Raw genomic sequence first — 25,554 nt, 5'->3', positions numbered from 1 at the left:
CCCGGTTCAACCCAAACTGTAGCCGATGTGCACTCTTTCAACCGGTGCACTCGCATCTTGAACGTTTATGCCGGTGCACCGATGCGAATCGGTGAATCTTAACATCTCTAGTAGACAGGCTGGTCTTCCTCGCGAAAAACCTGTAGACAACTTCCTAGAAAGTTAAAGGGATGTTATTTTGTTTGAGGGTATTTTTTTATTATTCATTTCATTATCATTATTTATTATTTGTTGTATTTCATTTTACAAGTTTTTTCAGGGATGGCCTAAAAGAGATTTTTTTTTCAGTTTGATTTAAAAAAAATCAAAGCACATTAATGACAGCCAAGTGCCGTGGTGCTGTTTTTATTTTATTATTTTTATTCTTGAACAACTGATTTGTTCACATAGGCCTAGACTACTTGGTAATCTCATTTATTTGTATTGTGTTAATAAAGAAAATACGTATTTAAATGTTGCCTTGGTCTGGTTTGTTTAGAAAAAAACGAGGTTTAAATCGAAAATTGTCCATTAGTTAGAAGAAAAAAAAAAAAAAAAAAAAAAAAAAAAAAAAAAAAAAAAAAAAAAAAAAAAAAAAAAAAATCGCAATTTTATTTTTAGGCTAAATCGCCCAGCCCTAGCTCCAATATGTCCAGAACTCTGCCGCCAGGCTTCTCACCCACACCAAGGCATGGCACCATATCACCCCCACCCTCATCCACCTACATTGGCTGCCGGTCAAGTCCCGGATTCAATACAAAACACTCATCCTCACGTACAAGTCCCTCCATACCCTCGCCCCCCAGTACTTATCGGACCTCCTCCATCCCTACACCCCTTCTCGGAGTCTGCGGTCCTCAGACACGGGCCTGCTCTCCATCCCCCGCTCTCGCCTCCGAACTGTTGGTGACAGGGCATTCAGTGTTGCGGCCCCCACCCTCTGGAATGCACTTCCTGCCGAGATCCGTAATGCTGCCTCCCTGGACATCTTCAAATGATCACTAAAAACACACCTGTTCACCCTGGCCTTCGGCCCCTAGCCCTTTTCTGGTCCTCTGGCTTCCTTTATTTATTTATTTGGTTTGCCCGTTGATTGTCTGTTTGTTTTGTTTGTCCACCATGTACAGCGACCTTGGGTCCCTTGAAAGGCGCTATATAAATATCATTTATTATTATTATTATTATTGTGCAGAGGTAGGGTTAGTGCACAGAGGAAAGCCCTATTTGACTACTGTTGTAATCCATATTATGGCAAGAACCACTCAACTCAAAGAGAAACGACCGTCCATCATTACAAGAAATGAAGGCCAGTCGATCCGGAAAATGTCAAGAACTTTGAATGTATCCTCATGTGCAGTCGCAAAAACCATCGAACGCTATGATGAAACTGGCTATCATGAGGACCCACCCGGGAAAGGAAGAGCAAGAGTTACCTCTGCTGCAGAGGAGATAAATACATCAGAGCCTCAGCCTCAGAAACCGCAAATGAAAGCACCTCAGATTAGAGCCCACATAAATGATCACAGAGCTCAAGGAGCAGACAATCTCAACATCCACTGTTCAGAGGAGAATGCGTGAATCAGGCCTTCATGGTCCAATTGCTGCAAAGATCCACTACTGAGGATGAACAAGAAGAAGAAGAGAATTCTTTGGGCCAAGAAACACAAGGATTGGACATTAGACAGTGAAAATCTGTACTTTGGTCTGATCGGTCCAAATTAGAGATTGTTGGTTCCAACCTCTGTGTCTTTGTGAGATGCAGAGAAGGTGAGCGGGTGGTTTGCATGAGTGGTTCCCACTGTGAAGCATGGAGGAGGAGGTGAGAGGGTGGGGGGGCTTTGCTGGTGTCACTGTTGGTGATTTATTCAGAATTCAAGGCACCCTTAACCAGCATGGCTACCACAGCATTCTGCAGTAGCCAGCAAAATATAAATCATATTCTAGATTTTTTAACACTTTTTTGTTTACTAGATCATTCCATGTGTTCTTTTACAGTTTTGATGTCTTCAGTATACATCTATAAAGTAGAAACAATTTAAATAAATAACTTTGAATAAGAACATATGTCCAAACTTTTGACTGCGTCTAATATTAGTGTACATCTCTCAAAATATATATTCTGTGTATATATACAGAATATATTATAAATTAGGGCTGTCAAGTTAACGCAAAAAAAAGTTAACACCACTAATTATTTTAACGCGATTAACGCATATGTATTTTTTGTCCTCGAGTTTTAAAGTGTGGTGCGAGCGAGAGAGAGAGACCTTACGTGTATTGTTGTTAGCATCTGGTGCTAGCACTAACGGATATAAGGAGCTGTTTAAAAGAAAACAGAGGAGCAACATTTCGCCGACAAATGCGCCGAGCACTTGACTTTATGCAGGTAGCCAGACAGTGGGACATTGTACGAAAAGTCAGCACACACAGCACGGATAGTGCGTGCAACATGATTGCAGCGTCCAGGCAGCTCCCGTTCGAGAATATGCCTTGAGTTGCACATAGCTCGAACACACACACACCATTGTATTATTGCATGAGAGAGGTTCCAGGTTGAATTGAGGCAAATATTTGTAATGTTCAGAGGTTGTTGTGTTTAATATTCATGAGAATATTTGTTATTGTTCAAATGATAAGAAACATTTGCATAAAGCATATTTGTCACTCATATGTTGATATGAGAATTAAAAACTTGAAAAATATTCCTCTAAGGTACATTTAGAACAGATCAAAAATGTCCGATTAATTTGCGATTAACTATGGACAATCATGCGATTACATATTTTAATCGACTGACAGCCCTATTATAAATACATGTTGAAAATAATTGATTGATGAGATTTTATATACATTTATATTAATGTTTTAATTACTTAAAGGTGGGGTAGGTAAGTTTGAGAAACCGGCTCGAGATACACTTTGTTATATTCCATGTAATGCTCTTAACATCCCGATAGCAATGAATATCTTCGGTGCTTTGACAAAAAATTCATTAAAAAATGTCATCTGTGGAAGCCGTAGTACTGTAAAAAGCTCGACCAATCATCTGAGCCGGCCCGGCTAAAGTAACTGGATGGCCTACCTGCCTGTCAGCCTTCCACCTGTGCACAAACTTATCTCGTGCCCTCATTGGTCATGTGCGCGTTCGTGTGTGTTGGAGGAGGGGCTCTGTAAGGAAGTGGCAGATTTTTTCAAATGCTAGCGCACTCGAGCGGGTTTCTCCAAAATTGCCTACCCCACCTTTAAGGTCTTATTTTGAATAAGAAAAAAGCTTTGGGGGTATACATATTAAGCCTGACAAAGTACTAATATATTGCTCTCCTGCATTGTAAACTACTGTATGTTTAAGCACTTATTTTAACTGATATTATACATATGTATTATACTCTTATAAGATGTATGTAGATAGCATAAGAAATGTGTTGGGGAGCAACTTTTGTTTTTGCTCCCATTTTTCATGAGATGAACTCAAAGATCTAAAACATTTTCTATATACACAAAATAACCATTTCTCTCAAATATTGTTAAAAAATCTGAAAAAAATCTGTGATAGTGAGCACTTCTCCTTTGCCGAGATAATCCATCCCACCTCACAGGTGTGGCATATCAAGATGCTGATTATACAGCATGATTATTGCACAGGTGTGCCTTAGGCTGGCCACAATAAAAGGCCGGTTGGATGTACTGCCAAATCCTCTGAAACGCCTTTGGAGACGGCTTATGGTAGAGAAATTAACATTCAATTCACGGGCAACAGCTCTGGTGGACATTCCTGCTGTCAGCATGCCAATTGCACGCTCCCTCAAAACTTGCGACATCTGTGGCATTGTGCTGTGTGATAGAACTGAACATTTTAGAGTGGCCTTTTATTGTGGCCAGCCTAAGGCACACCTGTGCAATAATCATGCTGTCTAATCAGCATCTTGATATGCCACACCTGTGAGGTGGGATGGATTATCTCTGCAAAGGAGAAGTGCTCACTATCACAGATTTTTTCAGATTTGTGAACAATATTTGAGAGAAATTTGGTTATTTTGTGTATATAAAAAATGTTTTAGATCTTTGAGTTCATCTCATGAAAAATGGGAGCAAAAACAAAAGTGTTGCATTTATATTTTTGTTCAGTGTAAATAAATAAACAAGTTTCGATTATTTTTAATATTGGATATGGTATGTTATTGGTTATGGCCATGTTCTTATGATTTTTGAAATGTATACAGTTCTGTTCATATAGGTGTTTACATCAATCTGCACCAGATTGATGTATTTAACTCCAAAATCAAAAAAACAAATCTTACTGGGGGAGCATGCCCCCGGACCCCCCCTAGAGGATTTGAGGTCGACCCCCACTTAAAATCACATGGACAGGTTCCTAAATACATTTAAAAAAATGTTTAAATAGTAACCCATGTCCATATATTTATTTGTGTGTAGTAGATTTAAACTATAGGGCTATCACTATGGGCAGCAACGCTGTAAATATTCACGAATAAATCCAACAAAATGGCACAAAAGAAGTGTATAATAACCGGCCTGACTTATTGTCACAGTCCGGCCTTGTGTGTGTATGTGTGCGTGTGTGTGCACACGCACATATAGACCCCCATATAGCTCAGTTTATAACTCAAACCCTGGTCTAAAGTGCTATGAAAGAGTCTAAAGTGTTATTAATGTGATAATAAAGTGTTACTGAAGAGTAAAGGGAACATACCTGCTCTGTGTATCCGAAGCAGAGGCTGTAAAACAGCGTCCAGTAGTTTCTGGAGTCTCTCGTTCTCCTCTTTGGAAAGAGACAGCTCCTCCTCGAGCTCTGCTATCGTTTTTTCAAACAGAGCAAATATCTCGTCAGCAGCAGCAGTGAGTCGCTGCTTCTTCAACGACAGCAGCATTTGGACTTTACTCATGTTTACTAGATCACCTTTTCCTGCAAACTCCGTTAAACACACCGTTTCTCTCTACATCAAACTCTCAAACTGACTAGTGTTGCTAACGTGTTTCCAGCTAGCATGCTAAGCTAGCTCCTATAGTCCGAGGTAAACGCTCCAGAAAAAAGAGCACCGAGTCCATTCGGAGGTTTATCCAGACACACAGATGATGGATCAGTAGTGCTGGAGCTCACACACACTTTCGCAGGAACACAGAGAGAGAGAACCTTAGCGACGACACGCCAAGCCACATGGATCCAGGTTAGAAAGAGCCGGGAACTTAACTTCCGGCGAAGCTCCTCCTACTTCTTCTTCTTCTTCTCTCAGTTTGTTGGCGGATTGCAAACAACTTTAAGGTGCATACCGCCACCTACTCTACATCAGTGTGAATCATCATATCATTCCATCTCTTATCTCCTGGACGTATCTATGATCTAATCAAAAATAAATAAATAAACAAAAAAGATAAATAAAACAAAACAAAACCACAATCTATGATCTATTATGACCTAATGTTACATAATTGTTCCTCTCCCAGTTTCCCTCAGAAAGGTAAACAGTGCCTTTCTGGTAGCTCTTAAGGCCCTGACACACCTACCCGATTTTGGGAGTCAGAGGCAGTCGGGCATTTGCGGCGCCCTACTCAGGTTGGTGTGTCCCGCACAAGCCCCCAGGAAGTGCGCCGGAGTCTGATGAGAATATTCGTAGTGGCCAAACGGCGGTACTACACTTCCGTTTGGTTGCTGGGCCCGGAAACACTTTTTCCCATTGACTTACATGGGGAAAGAGTGGTCTGTAACTCGTTGGATAATTTTTTTTAAACTAAATAAACAACCCAGTATGAACACTTGTATAGCCCTTATTAAAAACATTCGTTCCTCAAGCTGTAGAAATGTGCTAATAACGTTATTCTGAGAGTTATTTCCCTCGGCATTATGAACGTGCATCTAACCCACGGGACCGCGCTGCCCGGCACGTTCATGTGATGTGACGTGTTCAGCACTACATGCGTTTATCTTTACCCATGGATGCACAATAACAACGGACCATATCGCCTTACTGCCAGCCCACGGAGCTGTAATAATGGATATATTGCACATGTTTGCTGTAATTCATCATTTGTAAAATAATATACTACATGGGCTGTAGGCTATGATGTAAATCTTGTACCGTAAATGTTGTATTAAATAAAGTTAATAATATTACCGACGTAGATTAACGTTCCTGTAGCTTCTTATTGCACTTGCAATATACCATTAAAAGAGTTGAACGTAGCTGTTTGCTATTAGGCCGACTATATATTAAGTCGTCATATTTATACATATATCAATAAAGATATGTGTCAAAGCTCTAATCAAATTAACAGTTGTATTAATTATAATTGTATATATATATATATATATATATATATGTATATTGCCTGTGTTGTATATGTATACACACAAATGAACAACCTTGTGTTTTTTCAAAAGTTTTATTGTAGTGTTTATTTTAGTGTTGTTTTATTCTTATCCACATTTTGATTTCAGAGCACAGGACAGGAGAATGCTGGGCACAAGATCACGCTCAAACAGTGAAGCTGGCAATGCTGAACAAAACCAGTTATAATATTTATTCCGCTGAAAAAGTGAAAGCTTTACGAAAGTGTAATTAAAAATACATAAGCATTTCAGGTAGAAATTAGCATTTTATATAGAAATTCACAAATATAAGAAATGAAACCTAAAAGAGATGTTAACAACCTCTGATGGCTGGCATAGTAGAACAAGGTGAACAAAATAGTGACAAAAAATGTTAATACAATTTATATAGATTAAAAGGTAATATAATATTGATTGATTACAATTATTCTATTAAAAAATCCACCAAACATTATCAACAGGAAAGCCCTCTGAAGGCATGTTATGGTTTGAAAAAAGTTGAGGATGGGGTCCAGACAGTTCAATCAGGAGAGACTTCATTTTGTTTAAAGAACATTTATTGACACATGTCATATGATAAATGTTAAGTCTTTGGCGATTAGACCCCGATCCTGAAATCGTATATCTAAGAGGGGAAATGCAGCCGTGAGCATATAGGGAACCCCCCGGGGTCTAGACACTGGTGATAATGCTGAAGATCTGGATTTGATGAGGAGATGGGATGAAGAGGAGGTATGATGAGGTCTTTGGATTAGCTCTCCTGGTACTGGATATGATGAAAGGAGGTGGATGGGGGGGAGGCGGGCGGCAGCATGAACACCTGGAATCATAGCTGACTGCAGGAGAGAGGAGAACCATTACAAAAATTGTAATAATGTCAGCAAGACATGAACATATATAACCACTATCATTCAATTCTGTAATTGCAGGTTTGTTAGTTTGTTAGCATGATATTTCAAACATAAATGACCTGTCTTAGTTTAAAGCCCACTCACCACATCAAGGTGCAGGCCACGAGTGAGGACACAACAACGATCACAAACAGTACATACACACGAGACAACACTTACATACATATAAATAACTTATATATAAAATGTTTGGATAGTTATTTTAATACATTGAATACAATGAATACATTTAACACATTGAATACATTTAACACATTGAATACATTGAATACATTTAACACATTGAATACATTTAACACATTGAATACATTTAACACATTGAATGCATTTAACACATTGAATACATTGAATACATTGAACACTAAACTCTAAATAACTAATATACATCTCCAGTGTGGCAATATTGCTGCAAGATTTGGTATCAGATATGAAAAAAAATACATGTTTAGAATTTTGCGTGTCCATGTTTAGTATAGACTTGTGCCGCGTTAAGCATACTCCAAGTAGTATGTTGAACACAGACTTGCAAACAAAATACACCAAATTGAACTTTCAGTTACAGTTGAAGGTACAAATACAACATAATGAATATTGGCTAGAAAGAAGCTTGGGATGTTGCTGTTGACATTCACATACATCGTTCCACTGTTGAAAACCATGTGTTGCGTTGCTTAACAATAAATAAACAGAGGACTGTGACATACATTCAAATACAAATATAGAAGAAGATATAGAATAAATAAGTTAACTTACAACAGTCATAAGGAAAATAAAACACATACAGAGCTCATACATATAGAAGGAAGTAGAGAATAGTATAGAATGTGGATTGCCGCCACAGGAGATGTTGGAAAGAGAGGCTGAATTTAGCGCAGCCCAGACCTAAATCCCCCGCGCCCCTCCCCCTTCACACGCGGTCACGTTCAGTGTTCAATGTCACGTCACTGAGGCTAAAGAGACAACGCTTTATATATACAGACAGTCTATGCTAACAACCGACAACAGTTTGCTCCCAAAGGTAAGAGACGAAAACATATTTATTTTCTAACCTGCCTCCTTAATGTCTGTATGTAATGTAACATGTTCTCATATAAAAGAGTAAAATAAGCCAAACCACTCATCAGCAACCGCTACTGTGGCTAAGCTAATGTTGGGTGTTTGCACAGTAATTTTCCATACTTTTCATAGTTAACCAAAATGCTAGAAATGTATGCATGCCAGCAGTTCTGCAATGTTAACTCTGTATGCATTAGCTAACTTTCTAGAAACCAGACTTTGCATTTATAATTCGTTTTTTATATATATATATTTCTATTTAAAATCTATAAATGTGAGATGAAAAAACTAAAAATGACATATCTTTTTCACAACTAATTTCCAATGCAATGTCCCTACCATTGTAAACGACGCTGCATACAGAATCTTCAAGAACACATATTATTTTAAAGAGGCGTGAAGAGCTAATCATTTGTACTTTATTTATAGATGGCAGAAATAGCCGGATCGTCATCCAGAGAGGAAATCCTGAAGGAAAGTGGGCCTCCCGCCATACTTGGACAAGGTGCTGTATAGTTTTTATAAGAATTTTTATTCATTTTGTTTCAGTAATTTTTTGATTGCATACCCTTTACTTTCATATGGCAAAAACAAATATATTGTACCTTATTTTTACATCTGATAAGTGAAATCAGTTGATTGTGACCTTATCACAAAAAGTCAGTGACTTGATACATCCTGCTTCGTAATAATGCATGAAATCGTCATGCATTATTTAATGTAATATTAATATATAATCTTAATCCTTATAAAGTTTCATCATGATTCTATATACAAGTATAGAGTTATATGTAATATAATATACAAATTAAACTTGTGTAGTCTTAAAAATATGATGAAAATGATATGACAACTCAGGCTACATGTACCACCTTTTTCTAAAAGATGATCACCAGTAAACACTTTTTTTCCCTTTTTCAATATATTTTTATTCTATCTAGGTCCCAATGTGTGGATAATAGGGAGCAGCTACGTTAGACGTGGGGAAGAAAGAGCCAGACACACCATGGGAAGCAACCTGGGTCTCAATTGCCGTGTGTGGTGGTTTGGCAAGGGTGGTCTGAGGTGGAGGAACCTTCTTCCCTTTTTCTATCAGTCCTTGAGAGGAAGAACAGTCCCGGATGTCTTGCTCATCCACTGTGGCGGCAAAGACCTTGGCAACATCAAAGGTGTGGAGCTTGTCACAGCGATGAAGCAGGACCTGCTTTCCCTCAGTGACAACTTCTCAGAGATGAAGATAATTATATCTTCTATCAATGAGAGATGTCACTGGAGGAAAGCCAATCCGGGAAAGCTGAACAAGGCCAGAATGTGGGTGAACAGAGAGATGGGTAAATGTGTTAGTGATTTGGGTAGAGTGTAAGGCATCCTTGCATTAAGTTTGACTGCCCTGGCATATTTCTAAGAGATGGAGTTCATTTCACCAATTTGGGAAATTATATGTTTTTAAGTAACCTTAAACAGTCCCTTGAGGCTACAATCTAAAGTGGTTCTGCATTTTGGATTCTAGCCTCAACAGGATATGTGTATTTAACAAGAATAACTTTTAAATATGACAGGGCAGTCCTCCTTGTAAGGATGTCTTCACTTACTCACACTATTTTTTTTAAATGTGTAATTTAATTAAATTGTTCACTCACATTCTGTGTTCTTCCTCTCTCTTAAACTTTAGTCCCCTTGTCTTTTTCTCTCTTTCCTTCACTCATCTTAGTCCCCTTGTCTTTTTCTCTCTTTCCCTCACTCATCTTAGTCCCCCTGTTTTGTTTCTCTCTTTCCCTCACTCATCTTCCCCAGCCTCACCAGCCTCACCCAGCTGTGGTGTGTCTGTTCTCTTTCTTCTCCATTTTGGATGCTGCCCAGGAGGAAGCGCAGCCACTTCAAGACACTGGTATGGACCTACGTGCTGACGACACAATGTCAGGATTATTATGTCATATCACGTGTCTATGTCTAGGTGTGGGTGTTTTTCCGTTCTCCTTGTCATGTTTTCCTCCCTGTATATTGTCTGGTCTCTTTTCCCTGTGTTTTCATGTCTGTCGTTAGTTCCCTGGTGTGTCTAATTTCCTGATTGTTTTCACCTGTCACTTCATGTGAGTCTCCTGTGCTCAGCAGTGTCAGCCCCGCCCCTGATTGTTCCCACCTGTGTCTAGTTACCCTGTGTTTAAATTCCCCTGTCTCCCAATGTTCAGTGTCAGTTCGTATTGTCTCTTGCCATGGTCAGGTCTATGCTCTTTTATGCTCAAGAATAGTTTTGTTCCTCACCACGTGAGCGATTTTCCTTTTGGTCTAATTTTTTGTCATCTCATCCTGAGATTAGTTAGTGACCTTTTTTTGTTCATCGTGTTTTCTTGGAAAAATAAAGTATCTTACCAATACTTTACCTCTGTCTCCCTGTCTGCAATTGGGTCCAACATCCTAAGTGCCTGAGATCGTAACAGACAACCGTCATCGGCCAGATCACAGACGGCGACGAGACGGCGTACAGAGAGGAGGTCGAAAACCTGACATCTTGGTGCCAGGATAACAACCTCCATCTCAACGTCAGCAAAACCAAGGAGCTGATTGTGGATTACAGGAAGCGGCAAAGAGAGGGACACGCCCCCCATCGCCATCAATGGGACTACGGTAGAGAGAGTCAGCAGCTTTAGGTTCCTCAGTGTCCATCACGGACACGGCTGCATCACGGCCCGTTACGGCAGCTGCACCGCCCTCGATCGTAAGGCTTTCCAAAGGGTGGTGAAAACTGCACAGAACATCACCAGGGCGGAGCTGCCATCCATGGAGGACCTTTACTCCCAGCGGCTCAGGAAGAAAGCCCTCAGTTTATGTTTATTTTAGAAATGTTTTGGCACATTTGTTCCTATTCTGCTAATGGTATATTGCAGGATATTTAAGTCTCCCATGTACTTTTAAATTAATAATAGTATGTTCATCTTGATGTTTAACTTGTAATATTGTAATCATCTTAGTTAGAAATGCTGTTTCCACCCCATCCTCTGCTGCTGAATGATTTTATATATTGTTACTTAAAGTGCTTGTCTTTGATATTATAATGATTACACCAGAAAGTCACTCTTTGTGAGATTTATTTGTTCACATTTTTCCCAGCCACAAGATGATATTCATTCATTGGATGCCTCAAAGCTGGGTGAAGGTATTGATGCACGGATCAATGCAATCCTTTACAACAGCATTCCACTATGGTTGGGGATGTCTGTAAAAAAAGGAGAAATAATCTTAAACCAAATAAGTGTCGCAATATAGGGAAACAAACTGACAAAAACATCAATTAGATCAGAATACATTTACATTGTTACAGCAGAAAAGAGCCAAAGACAGCCTAATGTTACTTAAAGTATACATAAAAGTATTAAAGATTCAAAACAAGAAATTATAATTAAAAACAAATACACATTTAAAAAAATACACATCCTGTAACAGTTTGGAGGATTTAGCAGCCTGGTATATTACACAGTTTTAGCGGCATATATATATATATATATATACACACACATGGTTGGTATTTAACAACAAGGGGTGTTGTACTGTGATATTGGTATTTATGGGAACATTTTACACCTTTCCTTCAAGTATTATACGTTTTAGTTACTTGTGGGCTACTTAACATGAATAATCACAGTTACTATCCTTTTACTCCATCACATTTAAAAAAGAAATAGGCTATTGTTATTTTAACTCCACCACAGTAATCCATCATCAGCATTACTTTTTAGATAAAGTTTTAACTCACAATTGATCATAACAGGCTTCAACATATACATTTGTATATATTACCAAGTGGTTTCATGTACAACCCACACAAGTATCATGCTAAATGAAGCTCTGTTGCTTGGATATCACTAGATCCTGATGTCAGCGTAATATAAAAGTACATAACGATTGATGTGTAAGTTAGCATCATTTACTAGCTAGCCGCTAGCTGCTAACTGCCGCCTCGTTAATATAAATCCAGTACCATGCTGTCATGAATGCGCGGTGCTGTTACCTGTACGCAAATTCACGTGCTTAATGTGAGCGAGCCTTTTGGGCGGCGTGGTTAAAGTTGCGCATGCGCTATGAGCGCACATACGGGTACTTCTCAGGCATGCCGGGTAATCTGTGACGTTTTGCTCTCTCAAAAGTTGGGCCATTTTGTCATCATGCGCTATTGAGCAACTATCATAGGAATGAATGAGGCCCCGCCTCCCACGCTGTATCCAGTTCTTATTATACATCCATGGTCCCGCACCGTCGTTGCTTTACGGCACATTTTCACACCTCCCAGGGCCTCCCGTGAGTTCAGCAAACATTTCAACACCTTTTGCTGTATTGTTCTTGCCAAGGTGAAGCCAATAAATACCAGTAAAACGTCGATGCCTTGTCTGGACAATGGACTCATTACCAACTCATGATCTGCGTAAGATCCACTATACCTGGTGCCTCAGTGGCCTTTTTAAGTTTTATTGTTGTTGACAAATAGCCACTACAGACAGTTATTGCCACTCGTCAACTGAAGTCTTTGCGGTGTGTTCGTAGGCGGGCGGCGTAGCCGACGCAGGCGACGTAGCAGACGTAAAAGTCGGGACGCCTTCGGTACGCGTTCTTTGGTCTCAGGTTGGTGTGTAGCGGCCTTTACTCCCTCTCCTTCTGTTCCCAGAATACCAAACACATTCCACTCCCTCTCTGCCTCTATAACTTTATCCTTTAGTTTTTCTCTTTCAGCTTTATAGATGTCACAATGTAATAAGATATGTTCTACATCTTCTTTAACTCCACAGTTCCCACACTTGTCACTGTCACTTCCCCCTGATATACAGAGTACCATTCAATGCTGTGTGATTTATTCTGAGTCTAGCCATCATGATTTCCTCCCTTTTGTTTCTTTCTTTATAAAGATTAATTGTGATTGTCTTTTGAACTTTATGATACTCTTTGCCTTTCTAGTCTTTCTCCCACCTTTTCTGCCAGATCTCCATCCCTTTCTTCTTAATGACTGCTTTTCCTTCTCCTTTTCCAAGTTGAACTGGTAATGTTATTTCCTTTTGTACTGCACTTTTTGCTAATCTATCAGCACACTCGTTCCCTTCCACCCCCTCATGCAGGCACCCAGCAGAACTGAAGATCTATAATATCTATCCTCTGTGAAGTCTCAACAGGCTATGATTAAGTTCTATGAGAATGTCTTCTCTGAAAGTTGTTGTTGACTGTATGCTTTTTAATATGGACAATGAATCTGTGCATATCACCACCCTATCTGGTCTGACCTCTTCAACCCACTGTAATCCTATTATTACTGCCAGCATTTCTGCTGTGTACACTGATAATTGATCAGACACTCTTTTTGAGATTGACACCAGAGAGAGAAATGGCCAACATGTTCTCACTCCCAACTCGTCACATGTTGACGGTCGGTCAGGGCCCCTCCCTGTCACTCTATTACGCACAGGGTACCCCTTGAGAGTCAGTTTCCAATGGACAGGTCGTCCCGTAGACCTTCATAGACCTCCCATAGTGTTGATAATAGACGCCATGAGAACGCTCCCCGGCAAATGCTTTACCCCGACGGTCGGTTGTTATTGTCAATATTAATATAATAATTATTTATTTTTTAATAGTCACACTCGATTTCGTCGATTTTCTTGTCGCCCCAGCTGGTCGACACCTCTTTTAGCAGAAACAAAGGCTACATTAATGGCAACGCAATAATTTACAAACTCTTCAACTACAACCCTAATTATATTTTAAAACATTTTAGAAGGCCTCACGAAATACTTTAATGTAAATTAAAATGTAAATGTGAAGGGATGTGTGTAATGTGGTGATTGACATTATTCACCCACGGATCTATGGGTTGGGGTATTGTTCCGCACGGACATTTTAGTTAACCGGACTTCCTGTTGATGTGAAATCCGAAAATATTTTTTAAAAATAAAATAACACTTTATTCCGAGTTTGCTTGCTTTTCTCTTTGAAAGTCATCACATAACGTTATTGTAATACATGGTTCGGCTGCATCAAATATTACATATCTGCTGTAGTTCGCTATTTATAGAGCCCTGATGAGAAGACTTCTAGACAAACAGGAAGAACTGCCGCCGAAACTGAATATGTGGCGTGGATCATAAATATATCAATTAAACAACATCTTCAATTTCTCTTCACAATATAAGTCTCCTTGCAGTATCAATACTAATTCGGCTGACTTTTATATTTGATCCAATCAGTATATTGGTATATTTACACCATAATGGTGCACAGCTGATAGAAAGGGACACCTGGTGGTTAAAGCACGTTATTGAAATGTATTATTTTTATTATTAGATATTAATAGGAGACACAGACAGACAAACTAATAAGGCTTTATTTAAACATTAAAGAATACTTTAGGTTAAAGGTGGGGTAGGTAAGTTTGAGAAACCCGGCTCGAGATACACTTTTTGTTATATTACATAGAATGCTCTTAACATCCCGATAGTACGGTGGCCGGCAGGTGCAAACGCTAAACAACGGCCAAAAACACACACATAAGCAGGAAACCTGCAAATAATGAAATGAAAAACCAACAAACCCTGAAAACACATACAACAGAAAAACGCTGCATTTACAGAAATGATGCAAGCTAAACCTACAACACACAAACCCCGAAAACAAACGCGACAGAAAAACGCTTCAAATACAAAAACGATATGCAAAGTCAAAAGCACATACAACCGAATAACGTTACAAAAAAAAAAGACATTACAAAAAAAAAACATTCCGGAAGTGCTTCAGGCCTCTAGGGGGCGCGCTACGTGGAACAGATTGATGTATGACCAGACATAGAGAGAACGAACAAGAGGAAAGAAAGTTCATTTAAGTGGAGAAAGATATAAGAAGGTAAGTTTTTTTTTGTTTTTATACATAGAGCGTCATATTTACGTAGCTAGCGTTAGCGTGTTTGATCAAAGAGCTTGCAAGAGCCATTGTGCACCTAAATGTAACTCTTGACATAATATAGATATAGTATAGAACCGGGACGACCCTCCCTACACGCAGATCACACAGACTGGGTGGGGTCTCACGCCCTCACCTCGTGGAGGGGGCCTCAACTGAGCCGCAAATGCGATGCGGTGATAAAAAGGAAATCAAATGTAAAAAGTTGAATTAAAATATTAAAACAGCAACACAACATTATGCCCACATTAAAAGACAGTCTGAAGAGGTGTGTTTTGAAGGTGGGGGGGTCGGTGCAGTCTCTGATGTTTAATGGGAGTGAGTTCCAGAGGGAGGGGGCAGCGATGGAGAAAGCTCTGTCCCTCCAGGTTCGGTGCTTGGTTTGTGGGGGGATAGACAGGAGGTTGGCTTCTGATGAGTTAATTGAAAGACAGTTCTTTAATACTATTATAATATTTAGGTAGCCGAAAAATATCCACTCTTTTTGACTTAACCTAGCTGTCCTACATTTTATTTCTCCACAGATGTACTGTCCATTCTGTGGTTCCAGTGTGACATCTTCGCATGGCTTTTGTGGTGTCTGTGGCAGAGACATCACATTTCTAAAAGATGTGACTAACAAAGTCCCTGAGGAGATGCCCACCACTAGTGCGCATCTAATGGCGCGTTTCCACTGCAGGCCTCGCTCGGCCTCGCTCGGTTTGGTTAGGCCTTATTAGGCCCGGCTCACTTTAATGCTGCGTTTTTCATTACAGTTTAGGAACTGGGGCAGTTACTATAGTAACGCAGTGTAGGCGGAGCCGTGACGTCATCTTCAATGAGAGCTCCAGAAAAACAACACAGCCGTTAGCTCTTAGCACTCAGAGCTCACAGCTCCTCATATCTGTTCAGAAACTAGACAAAAGTTAAACAAGTACAAACCACAGACTGCCTGTGTCATGGAGAATACAGTCGCTGGTTTATTTATGTCTGTAGGCCGTTGTTGTGAGTGTGGACGGTCGGAGCATATATAACGTTAGCTTAGCCAAGCTACATTTAGAAAACACGCATTTTAAAAGGGTTTTTCGCCTGCCGTCTGTCTGCAGACTTGTCAAAGCATTAATTCATGGTTTTTACTAACCGGTATCAGTATGTTGTTACTTCGGCATCATTTTGAAACGTGTATTACAATTAATTCACGGTCAAATATGTTCATCTTGTTGTAGTTGTAGCCCCCTTGCCAGCGATTCTCTCTCTAGTTTAGCATACTCAGCCCGACTCAGCCTGGTTGTTCCTGGCCCTAGAACCACGATTTAGTCGGGCCAGAAAAAAGGTGAAAAAGTAGCCACGGGACAAAACTAGGCCAAGTGGAAACGCAACCAAAAACGGGCCCCGCACGGCTCGGCACGCTTAAAGCGAGCTACCCGCTGCAGTGGAAACGCGCCATTAGTGCACAGTCTAGCACCAGTGCAGGTAAATAGGTTGTTCGTTTTATTACCAAACAATAAGTATTTATAGAAAACTTGGTTTAAAAGTTCGAATTCTGTTATTATACAAATACATCTCTAAACTATGTGGCTTACCTACTGTTGAATGTGTTATAAGATGTTCCTCAGAAGGGATTGAGGATGAGACTCCTATTGAACATAATGAAGAGTAATGAATGTTTTATTCCTGTTTTTTTGTAGCAGGAATCTCAGCTGTAGAGTCCTTTCAAAAATATAGGGAAATAAAAAAGAGGGAGAGACCTTTTTTTACAAAGGGACGGCATAACTCCAAAAATAAACAGAAATTGGTGAAGGTATGCAACGTTTTCTATTATGAATACATCTGTCATTCAAATCTGCTCACCACACTCATATAATGTCCGAAACATTTTTTTATTCATTTGCATATTATTGTCTTTTTGCAGATTTCTGTTGGAGTAATGAGGAGGATGGATGGCTGCCTTAAACCTGTGAGAGGGAGGTCACTTCCCCTTAATGTTGAACCTCAATGGGCATGTGAAGAACTGTTGGCTGCTGCCATAAAAAAGCAGAAAGCCTTTAACCAGGACTTGGAAGATGGTGCCCATGTCTTGTTGTACCCTGATGCGAGGGTGATAACAAATATCCCCGGAACGGACACCCCTTTCACAGTACAGATGTACAAAGAGGCCATTGGAAAGCCCTACCAACGAATTACGTTGTACATCTGTACTCTTGAAGCCGTTGAAAACAGTTGTAAGTGCTTCTGACATATATTCCCCCTTGTTTAAAGCACTAAACTGTATAATAGTTCAAATGTAAACATAACAGTTGTTCTGTCTATATTTCTTAACACAATTCATTCCACCCATCATTCCTTTCTCTTCGTGGTTGAACTTATGACGTCAAATGGTCTTTTATGAATAGTGGCAGAAGAAATGGAATTTAAGTATCAACAAAAGCTTCCAAACTTTCCTTCTGTTCAAACTAAATATAAATTCCCTCTTAAGGATTGTAATTCTAAATTAACCTTTTTTCTCACAACAATGTTGGTTTGTTGTGCCCTAAATCCTAATGTGAGAGTGAAAAAGACGGTCAACAATATAATGTACATTTCACAAACATTTTGTGTTTCGATTGAATCCTTTCTGATTGATGTCAATCCAATAATTCAGGATTCAAACCAACATTTGATGATAGGTACAGACGTAGGCGAACAATTATTTGTATAGTATTAATCATGACACTTTTATTTTCTTAGGTTACACAGGAACAACCTCTTCAAGTGACGAGGACAGTGTGGTTGTTGCAAAGTTGCCATCTGGAGACAGTCTTGCTGACACCGTGGTCAGTTTGGATCTATCGTGGCATTTATTCTTAATTAAAGTGAATTTATTTCATTTCAGTCAGTTATTTGTGTTTTGTATGCAGGTGTGGGACTTTCCAAATGAACAGAGCACTCCCAGAATGGACAACAGTTTGCCAGGGTAAAATAAAACATTGTCAACATGTTATTTTGTGCCACAAGCAGAATGTTTTAACAGTACAGTAGTTTGAATATATTTGTTGTTTACCTTTATCAGACCTCTCAGGCACCCACAACCAGCGTCTGATCGGGTAAGACTAATTAAAAATGTAATTATACCATGTAGGTTTGAATTTGTGAACATGAAATCAATAAATACCTTTGTAATGTGTGCTAATGACACCGTCATTAGATAAACTGCATCATTATTTATTGGGTAAAAGTAGGATGGAGAACCAACCCCATTCCAGGAAGAGGTCCAATCTGCCCCGGGTCAGAACACCTTCTATAGGTAAACGATGTTGACAGTTGCATCGTGACACAGTTATTTGGTGTGTATTTTTATTTGTACATTTGGTTGTTTGCATAGCCTCCAATCACAGTGGGTAACATTGCCAGGAAGCAGAACAATTATACTTTCATACATTTCCAAAGGACACCCACAACATCTGACATCTTAGTGAAGACGATACAAAAAACACCCACAAATATTTTTCAAAGGTCAGATATTGTTTATTGCATCCATTTCAAATGTTAAAAGGATTGTGCAGGAGTATGACAAAGTGCTGTTGTCAGTTTAGAACCCAATGTATTAAAAAAAACAGGATGAGGATCGACATCCTTTTGCAAATATGACTGTCATGCATATATTATGTATTTGAAAGTAATTATTCAACTGTCTTCTCACTGCAGCAACTACACAACTGTGTATGCACTTATCATTATTGATAGCCAGTCTGAGCCAGAAGAGGAAACGGAGCAAACTGCAGAGGAAATGTATTAATTGTTACTTTTATCACTTAATTTTTTTATTCTATACTGTAAATCTTATTACTAGCTTCATCATTTAATATTACAATACATCACTTTGTCTTTCCCAGCACAGAATACCTGACTGCGCCAGACATTGTTGCAGAACTCTCTGCAAAAATTAAAAATACCTCTTGCAGCAGGTTTAATATTAATAGAGCCAATGTATGGGATGGAGCAATCCGCGGCTTCAAACGGGCCTCATTGGACCCCTCTCATCAGATGCAGGTTAAGTTTACTGACGATGAGGGACAAACTGAGGATGGAGTGGACACTGGTGGTCCCAAGCGTGAGTTCCTGACCCTCCTAATGGAATGCCTGAGAATGAGAAGAATATTTGATGGTCCACAGGACAGGAAATTCCTCAAGTTCGACAATGCAGGTAATGATGTTCGCAAATCTGTCTTATGTTCAATACTGTACTGTAAATATAGGAGCTGCTTATGGATTTTGCAGCTTGATTTACGTGACAATTAAATTATCTTATACTGTATATCTTTATGATAACGTGGCAACTGTTGGTTAACGTGATAATAATTTAACAAAAAATATCAACAGCTGCAAAAGATGACGAATACTTTCATGCTGGGAGGATGATTGCAACTTCTATAGTTCAAAAACACAAGGAGAAAAAGAAGAAAACATGTCATGGCTCACTGTCTCAAAATCTGATTCTAAATGTATAATGTTCTTTATAAAGATATAACTAATACACAATTATGAATGTATAATATAAGCTGTTTTGTGTATTTAATCATGCGTTGGTCTACAATTTAATGATGGCTTCTACATATTTCACATAAACAGACAATGAAAAAATGGGTCCTTCATGCTAATGGCTAGTGTATGCATCTGCAATTAGTATTCTAAACAGAGTAGTGTGTTGAATCCTTATTTCTTGCATTTGAAACAGATACAATAAAAAAAAAGTGAACTTACTGTTGTGTTCAACTTCTGCCAAAAACTGTACATGTTTGCCACAGGAGCCACAGAACACTTGAACTGTCCCCAGATGCTGGCCACAGAAAGGACACAACATGGCGGCCTGAAAAGACATACATTGATGTAGTAAATCCATGTAATCAAGTCAAACAAAAACACATAGTCTAAATAGTGGTTAGCTAAATAAATAGATACATCATGTTCACCGTTGAATCTGTGATTTGTCTCTCTCTCTCCTTGAATGTCTCTATATTTGTTCTTGAGCATGTCTAATGCACACTACTATCCTGTCATTACTTTGTCCCTCTTCACATTTTGTCACTTTCTCTCTGAATTCAATAGCTTTATTAGCATGACCATAGTTACAGGTAATTGCTAAAGCTCTGTATAGTTGCAACATCTATACACAAATACATAAATATAAACAAACTGCTAAGAATTCAAATGTCCTTTTTCCGCGGTACTCACTATGGCCCGTGTTATTTGCCTGCACTTGATTTGTCATCTCTTTACAATGTTCTTCCCTCACTTTATCTTCTCTTCACGTGAAGCTCTCCTCCCTCAGCTGGTGTAGTAGTTAGGCACGCTAACGCTAGCTATATAAATATGACGCTCTATGTATAAAAAAACAAAACTTACCTTCTTATATCTTTCTCCACTTAAATGAACTTTCTTTCCTCTTGTTCGTTCTCTCTATGTCTGGTCATACATCAATCTGTTCCACGTAGCGCGCCCCCTAGAGGCCTGAAGCACTTCCGGAATGTCTTTTTTTTTTGTAACGTTATTCGGTTGTATGTGCTTTTGACTTTGCATATCGTTTTTGTATCGCGTTTGTTTTCGGGGTTTGTGTGTTGTAGGTTTAGCTTGCATCATTTCTGTAAATGCAGCGTTTTTCTGTTGTATGTGTTTTCAGGGTTTGTTGGTTTTTCATTTCATTATTTGCAGGTGTTTCCTGCTTATGTGTGTGTTTTTGGCCGTTGTTTAGCGTTTGCACCTGCCGGCCACCGTACGATAGCAATGAATATCTGAAGTGCTTTGACAAAAAATCCATAAATAAATGTCATCTGTGGAAGCCGTAGTACTGTAAAAAGCACGACCAATCATCTGAGCCGGCCTGGCTAAAGTAACTGGATGGCCTACCTGCCTGTCAGCCTTCCATCGGGGCACACACTTATCTCGTGCCCTCATTGGTCATGTGTGCGTTCGTGTGTGTTGGAGGAGGGGCTCTGTAAGGAAGTGGCAGATTTGTTCCGGCTGTGTATTTTCAAATTCTAGCGCACTCGAGCTGGTTTCTCCAAAATTACCTACCCCACCTTTAAGGTCTTATTTTGAATAAGAAAAAAGCTTTGGGGGTATACATATTAAGCCTGACAAAGTACTAATATATTGCTCTCCTGCATTGTAAACTACTGTATGTTTAAGAACTTATTTGAACTGATATTATACATATGTATTATACTCTTATAAGATGTATGTAGATAGTATAAGAAATGTGCAGAATACGACAGTTTAATGGTGGAGGTACACACATATTGATAGTCTTGTAAATACTGTTGAGGAACCTGCGACCCAAGTTTTTCATCTCCGACCTTGTCAGGTATTGAACATTCAATAAATAAAGAACACTGAATTATTAAATATAAAACACAGAATTTGTGTGACTATACTAAATGATTTACAAATAAACACCACTGCATATTTACAACTGTTACACATGCTGATGTAACGCACATGTTTCAAACTTGGGATCAATAAAGTATATCTTATTTTTAGATGATCGATGGCTACTGCCATATTTGAAAAATTTGCCTCTGAACCTTGACAAGTGCATGTTTCAGGCTTATCAATTAACAACAGGAGGGGTCACAGACATAAGACCAGCTGTTAAATAAAGCTCTTCTGACCTTAGCTGTCATGTGGGTATATTAATGCTGCCCATTATGGGCACAAGCAATTTTCACCCATTTATTAATTATATGTTTTAAATTTTAAATTTGAGTGTTTCCTATCCCCTAAACCTCCAGGGATGTACACAATTTAATACTGGCAACTTCTTATTATGGGAAATACGAAAACGTCTTTTAAAACTACAATTCCCAGTAGAGACGTGCCATAGAACATGTTGCAAAAACACACAATAGCCAGCATGTGTAGTTCTGGGGACGGGGTGTGGGAGGGGGGGGGACGGGGTGTGGGAGGGGGGGGGACCCGTTCAAATTCAGTTTTGCACAGTCTGCCGTGGTTCCATCCCATTTCAAAGTGCTGTTCGACGCTCGGCGTAACCCTCGGCGCACACTCAAACATCCAATCACAGAGCTTGAGGACTATCACAGGGTTTGTCAAGCGAAGCGGAGAGAATACTTACTTCCGGGTGTAAAATTCTCTAAAGCAACTACTATGAGCTGCTCCGACCCTCGGTCCTGACGGACTCCAACTTGTGTTTATTAATCAAACAAATAAATAAACACAAGGATAATTATGTATTATTGTTGAGTAAATAACAGTGTGTGGTTTAGAAAATAATACAAAATTAGAAGGAAAAAACGATGAAACAATACAGATTTCAGTATTCTGAGCCCCTACTCTCCCCATAACTGACGGCAACAAAAGTCCTACGTTATTCAATTAAAATAAAGAAGTAAAAACAATAAGTGTGGCTTGATATTGAGTAAGAAAAAGGTTGATAAACGCTGTGAGAATGGATCTGCGGAGAGCATTTCGCCGCGATCCCAACTCGTCTATTACCAACGTTCAGGATGCTCTAGTCAATGGGACGCCCTGCCCGTTAAAAACTGACTCTCAAGGGGTACCCTGCGCGTAATATGGTGACGGGGAGGGGCCCTGACCGACCGTCAACATGTGACGGGTTGGGAGGGAGAACGTGTTGAAATGGCAGTACAGAGGTGCAGGGATATGACCTTAAAAATATAAATAGAACATATCTATAAATGCTGATACACCAGTCCTAAACATATCATTTCTGGAGACAATGCTTTAGTTACAGTTACAGTGGAACAGCCTAAAAAACACCCAACTGCACTGAAGTCACAGCAAGACGAAAAGACAGAAAAATACGTTGCTGCTATCTCCATCTCTACTATAACCAAAAATACTGAAGAACACCATTTCAATCATGAGAGACGTGATGTATGAAATACATGTTTAATACCGGACACGTGGTATAGAAAATTATGATTGACAGATTACAACAATGAATCAACTGATGTTTGGAGATTAGGCCCCGGTTTGTAGGATATCATTCAGGAGGGGAAAACCGCTCCGATGAACCCCCAAAGAGAAGAGAAGTAAGAAGTGCTGAGATGTGAAGCATTTCTTACCTTGCTGGCTGATTGAGGAGATCTGCGGATGAAATGAGATAACACCGGGACATGATGAGATTGTCGGAATAACTGTAGGGTTAATGTGAACGCCAACCATGCTTAGCGCCTGCATGTTGGATTAGACGATGCTGACCCACAGGCCGCAACCTGCACGCGCAGGGTTAAACATGACGCTGACCCACCGGCCGCAACCTGCACGCGCAGGGTTAAACATGACGCTGACCCGCTGGCCGCAACCTGTACACACAGGGTTAAACAAAATGCTGACCCATAGGCCGCAACCTGCACACGCAGGGTTAAACAAAATGCTGACCCATAGGCCGCAACCTGTACACACAGGGTTAAACAAATGCTGACCCATAGGCCGCAACCTGCACACGCAGGGTTAAACAAATGCTGACCCATAGGCCGCAACCTGTACACACAGGGTTAAACATGACACTGGCCTACTCGCCCTGCACGTGCAGGGTTTAAACATAATGCGGACCCACTGGCCGCAACCTGCGCGGCAGGATTCAATACGAGCGAACCTGAAGGTCACGACGATATTAAGTGTTTAAACATGAACACGGTGACACGTACATGTGCTGACTTGCTAAGACCACCACCAGTTGTATGTATAAATACCGTTTAGTGTTCGGACCTTGGATGGCCAGCACGCACGGATGTCCGGGCGAATGTGGGATATGAAGGCGGAGGAGAACCACCGTCCGAGTTGGCAGGGAGGAGGGAGATATGCCTTGAATGGCTGCACCTGTCTGAACGAAAGCCCTGATATGCTATTAGACGCCACCACCAGTTATATGCATATTTACCATAGGTAAACTGAAGAGATCTTGATTGGCGGCACGAGCCGATGTCCGGTGAAGAGGGAGATGTAGACGATATAATGCCCGAGAGCTGTTAGCTTGAGTACGGTGATGCATGAATATCGTAACCTGGTTTACCACGAGCCAAGTGAGCATGAACCCGAGAATATGAATGAAGTGCCGGATGCACGCAGAAAAGACGTACACTTGGTTAAATACTGAGACATGACCCATGATATAGTATATCTTAATTAGCGTTAAGTGTGCTGGGATGAGTCATAGATGCTGATGAGCTGATTGAGTGATTAAGACTGTCTTCTATCATCTGAAGTGAGGATGATGGAGGGACGCTAGTGTTAGATCCAGCAAGTGTGATAAAAATGTGTAGAAATAGTGGAAATCTGATTGATCTCATGCAGATATCCCCCCCAAAACGGAGGATGTGCAGTGCACGTCCTTAAGTCGGGGAAAACACGGTCGTCGTGAGGCCGGCGGATGCCACGTCCAGGAAACGGGAGATGATGCGTGCCGAAGAATCCGCATGCAAAGTACGGTTGCCCGGTGAGTAAGAGCAACTGTCGTTGAAGACGTTTATGTGGATGCACGCAGTTGGTTAGAGGAACGATAATACCATGAGCTTGATGTGATGGCTAGGAACTCCGGTGTGAGACTGGGCCTGTAGTTCCTCATGATTAGGAACGCTGTGCTCCTGGAGGAGTCTCTTCTGTTTCTTCTTCTCTTTTCCCAGTTGAGCGGAGTTGTAGTTTAGTAATGTTGTATTTGAACGCTAGATGCGTGAAGGCAGCGCATTAGGAGATCTCCCTGAGCAGTGGGTGATTTGAACTGGGGAGAGACGCTATTAATATTATTACCCGAATAGCCGGTGCACGCATAATTTCTCCTACTTGACTTAAGGCTGAAGAGTTCAGCTGAACGATGATGGGAACATTAAAGCGCGTCGTAATATCTGCTTTGAAGAGCCAGCCTTGGCCTGCACGCTATTAGATTACATTATCTCCGTGCGTAGAAAGGGGGGAACATTGACCTTGTCATCGAGATTGTCACCTGAGCATTTACCGAATTGTATTAAATAATCTGTCGACAGGCTGTAAACAGAAAAGCTGAAATTGAAACTAATAAATACTCAGTTAACCGAGTTTGTATAATGTAGTTAATAATTCCTTACATTTATTATAGCGCTTTTTCAATGACTCAAAGCGCTTTACATATACACACATTACACATATATCATACATGCAATGGTCAGATACTGTGGACAATACCCACAGGAGCAAGTTCAGGTGAAGTGTCTTGCCCAAGGACACACCGGCTTTACAGACGCAGCAGCAGCAGCGGGTTTCACCCCTTGATCTGATGATCATTGCACAGCGCACTGCACCACACCGTCCATCTTCACGCCTCGAGGTCATCGAGGCGCTTTTACAAGTACACATTGG

The 25,554-nt window shown here is 40.1% G+C and overlaps 2 long non-coding RNA genes and 1 pseudogene across 2 annotated transcripts; 1 reads left to right on the top strand and 2 right to left on the bottom strand.

The window, feature by feature from the left end:
• The window catches only part of LOC117534283, an 865,641-nt pseudogene that overhangs the window by 832,467 nt on the left and 7,620 nt on the right, over window positions 1-25,554 (bottom strand).
• Window positions 17,941-18,288, top strand: LOC117534313. Its single transcript, XR_004567179.1, has 3 exons — window positions 17,941-18,017; window positions 18,102-18,157; window positions 18,254-18,288. It is a non-coding gene; the product is annotated as an uncharacterized LOC117534313 (long non-coding RNA).
• Window positions 18,687-20,645, bottom strand: LOC117534309. Its single transcript, XR_004567175.1, has 3 exons — window positions 20,587-20,645; window positions 19,945-20,050; window positions 18,687-19,323 (listed from the first exon to the last, which is right to left on the bottom strand). It is a non-coding gene; the product is annotated as an uncharacterized LOC117534309 (long non-coding RNA).

Source organism: Gymnodraco acuticeps, unplaced genomic scaffold, assembly GCF_902827175.1.
Source record: "Gymnodraco acuticeps unplaced genomic scaffold, fGymAcu1.1, whole genome shotgun sequence".
Taxonomy (NCBI): domain Eukaryota; kingdom Metazoa; phylum Chordata; class Actinopteri; order Perciformes; family Bathydraconidae; genus Gymnodraco; species Gymnodraco acuticeps.
The sequence above is the reverse complement of the archived record's forward strand: the minus strand, read 5'-3'. Positions and strand labels throughout refer to the sequence as shown.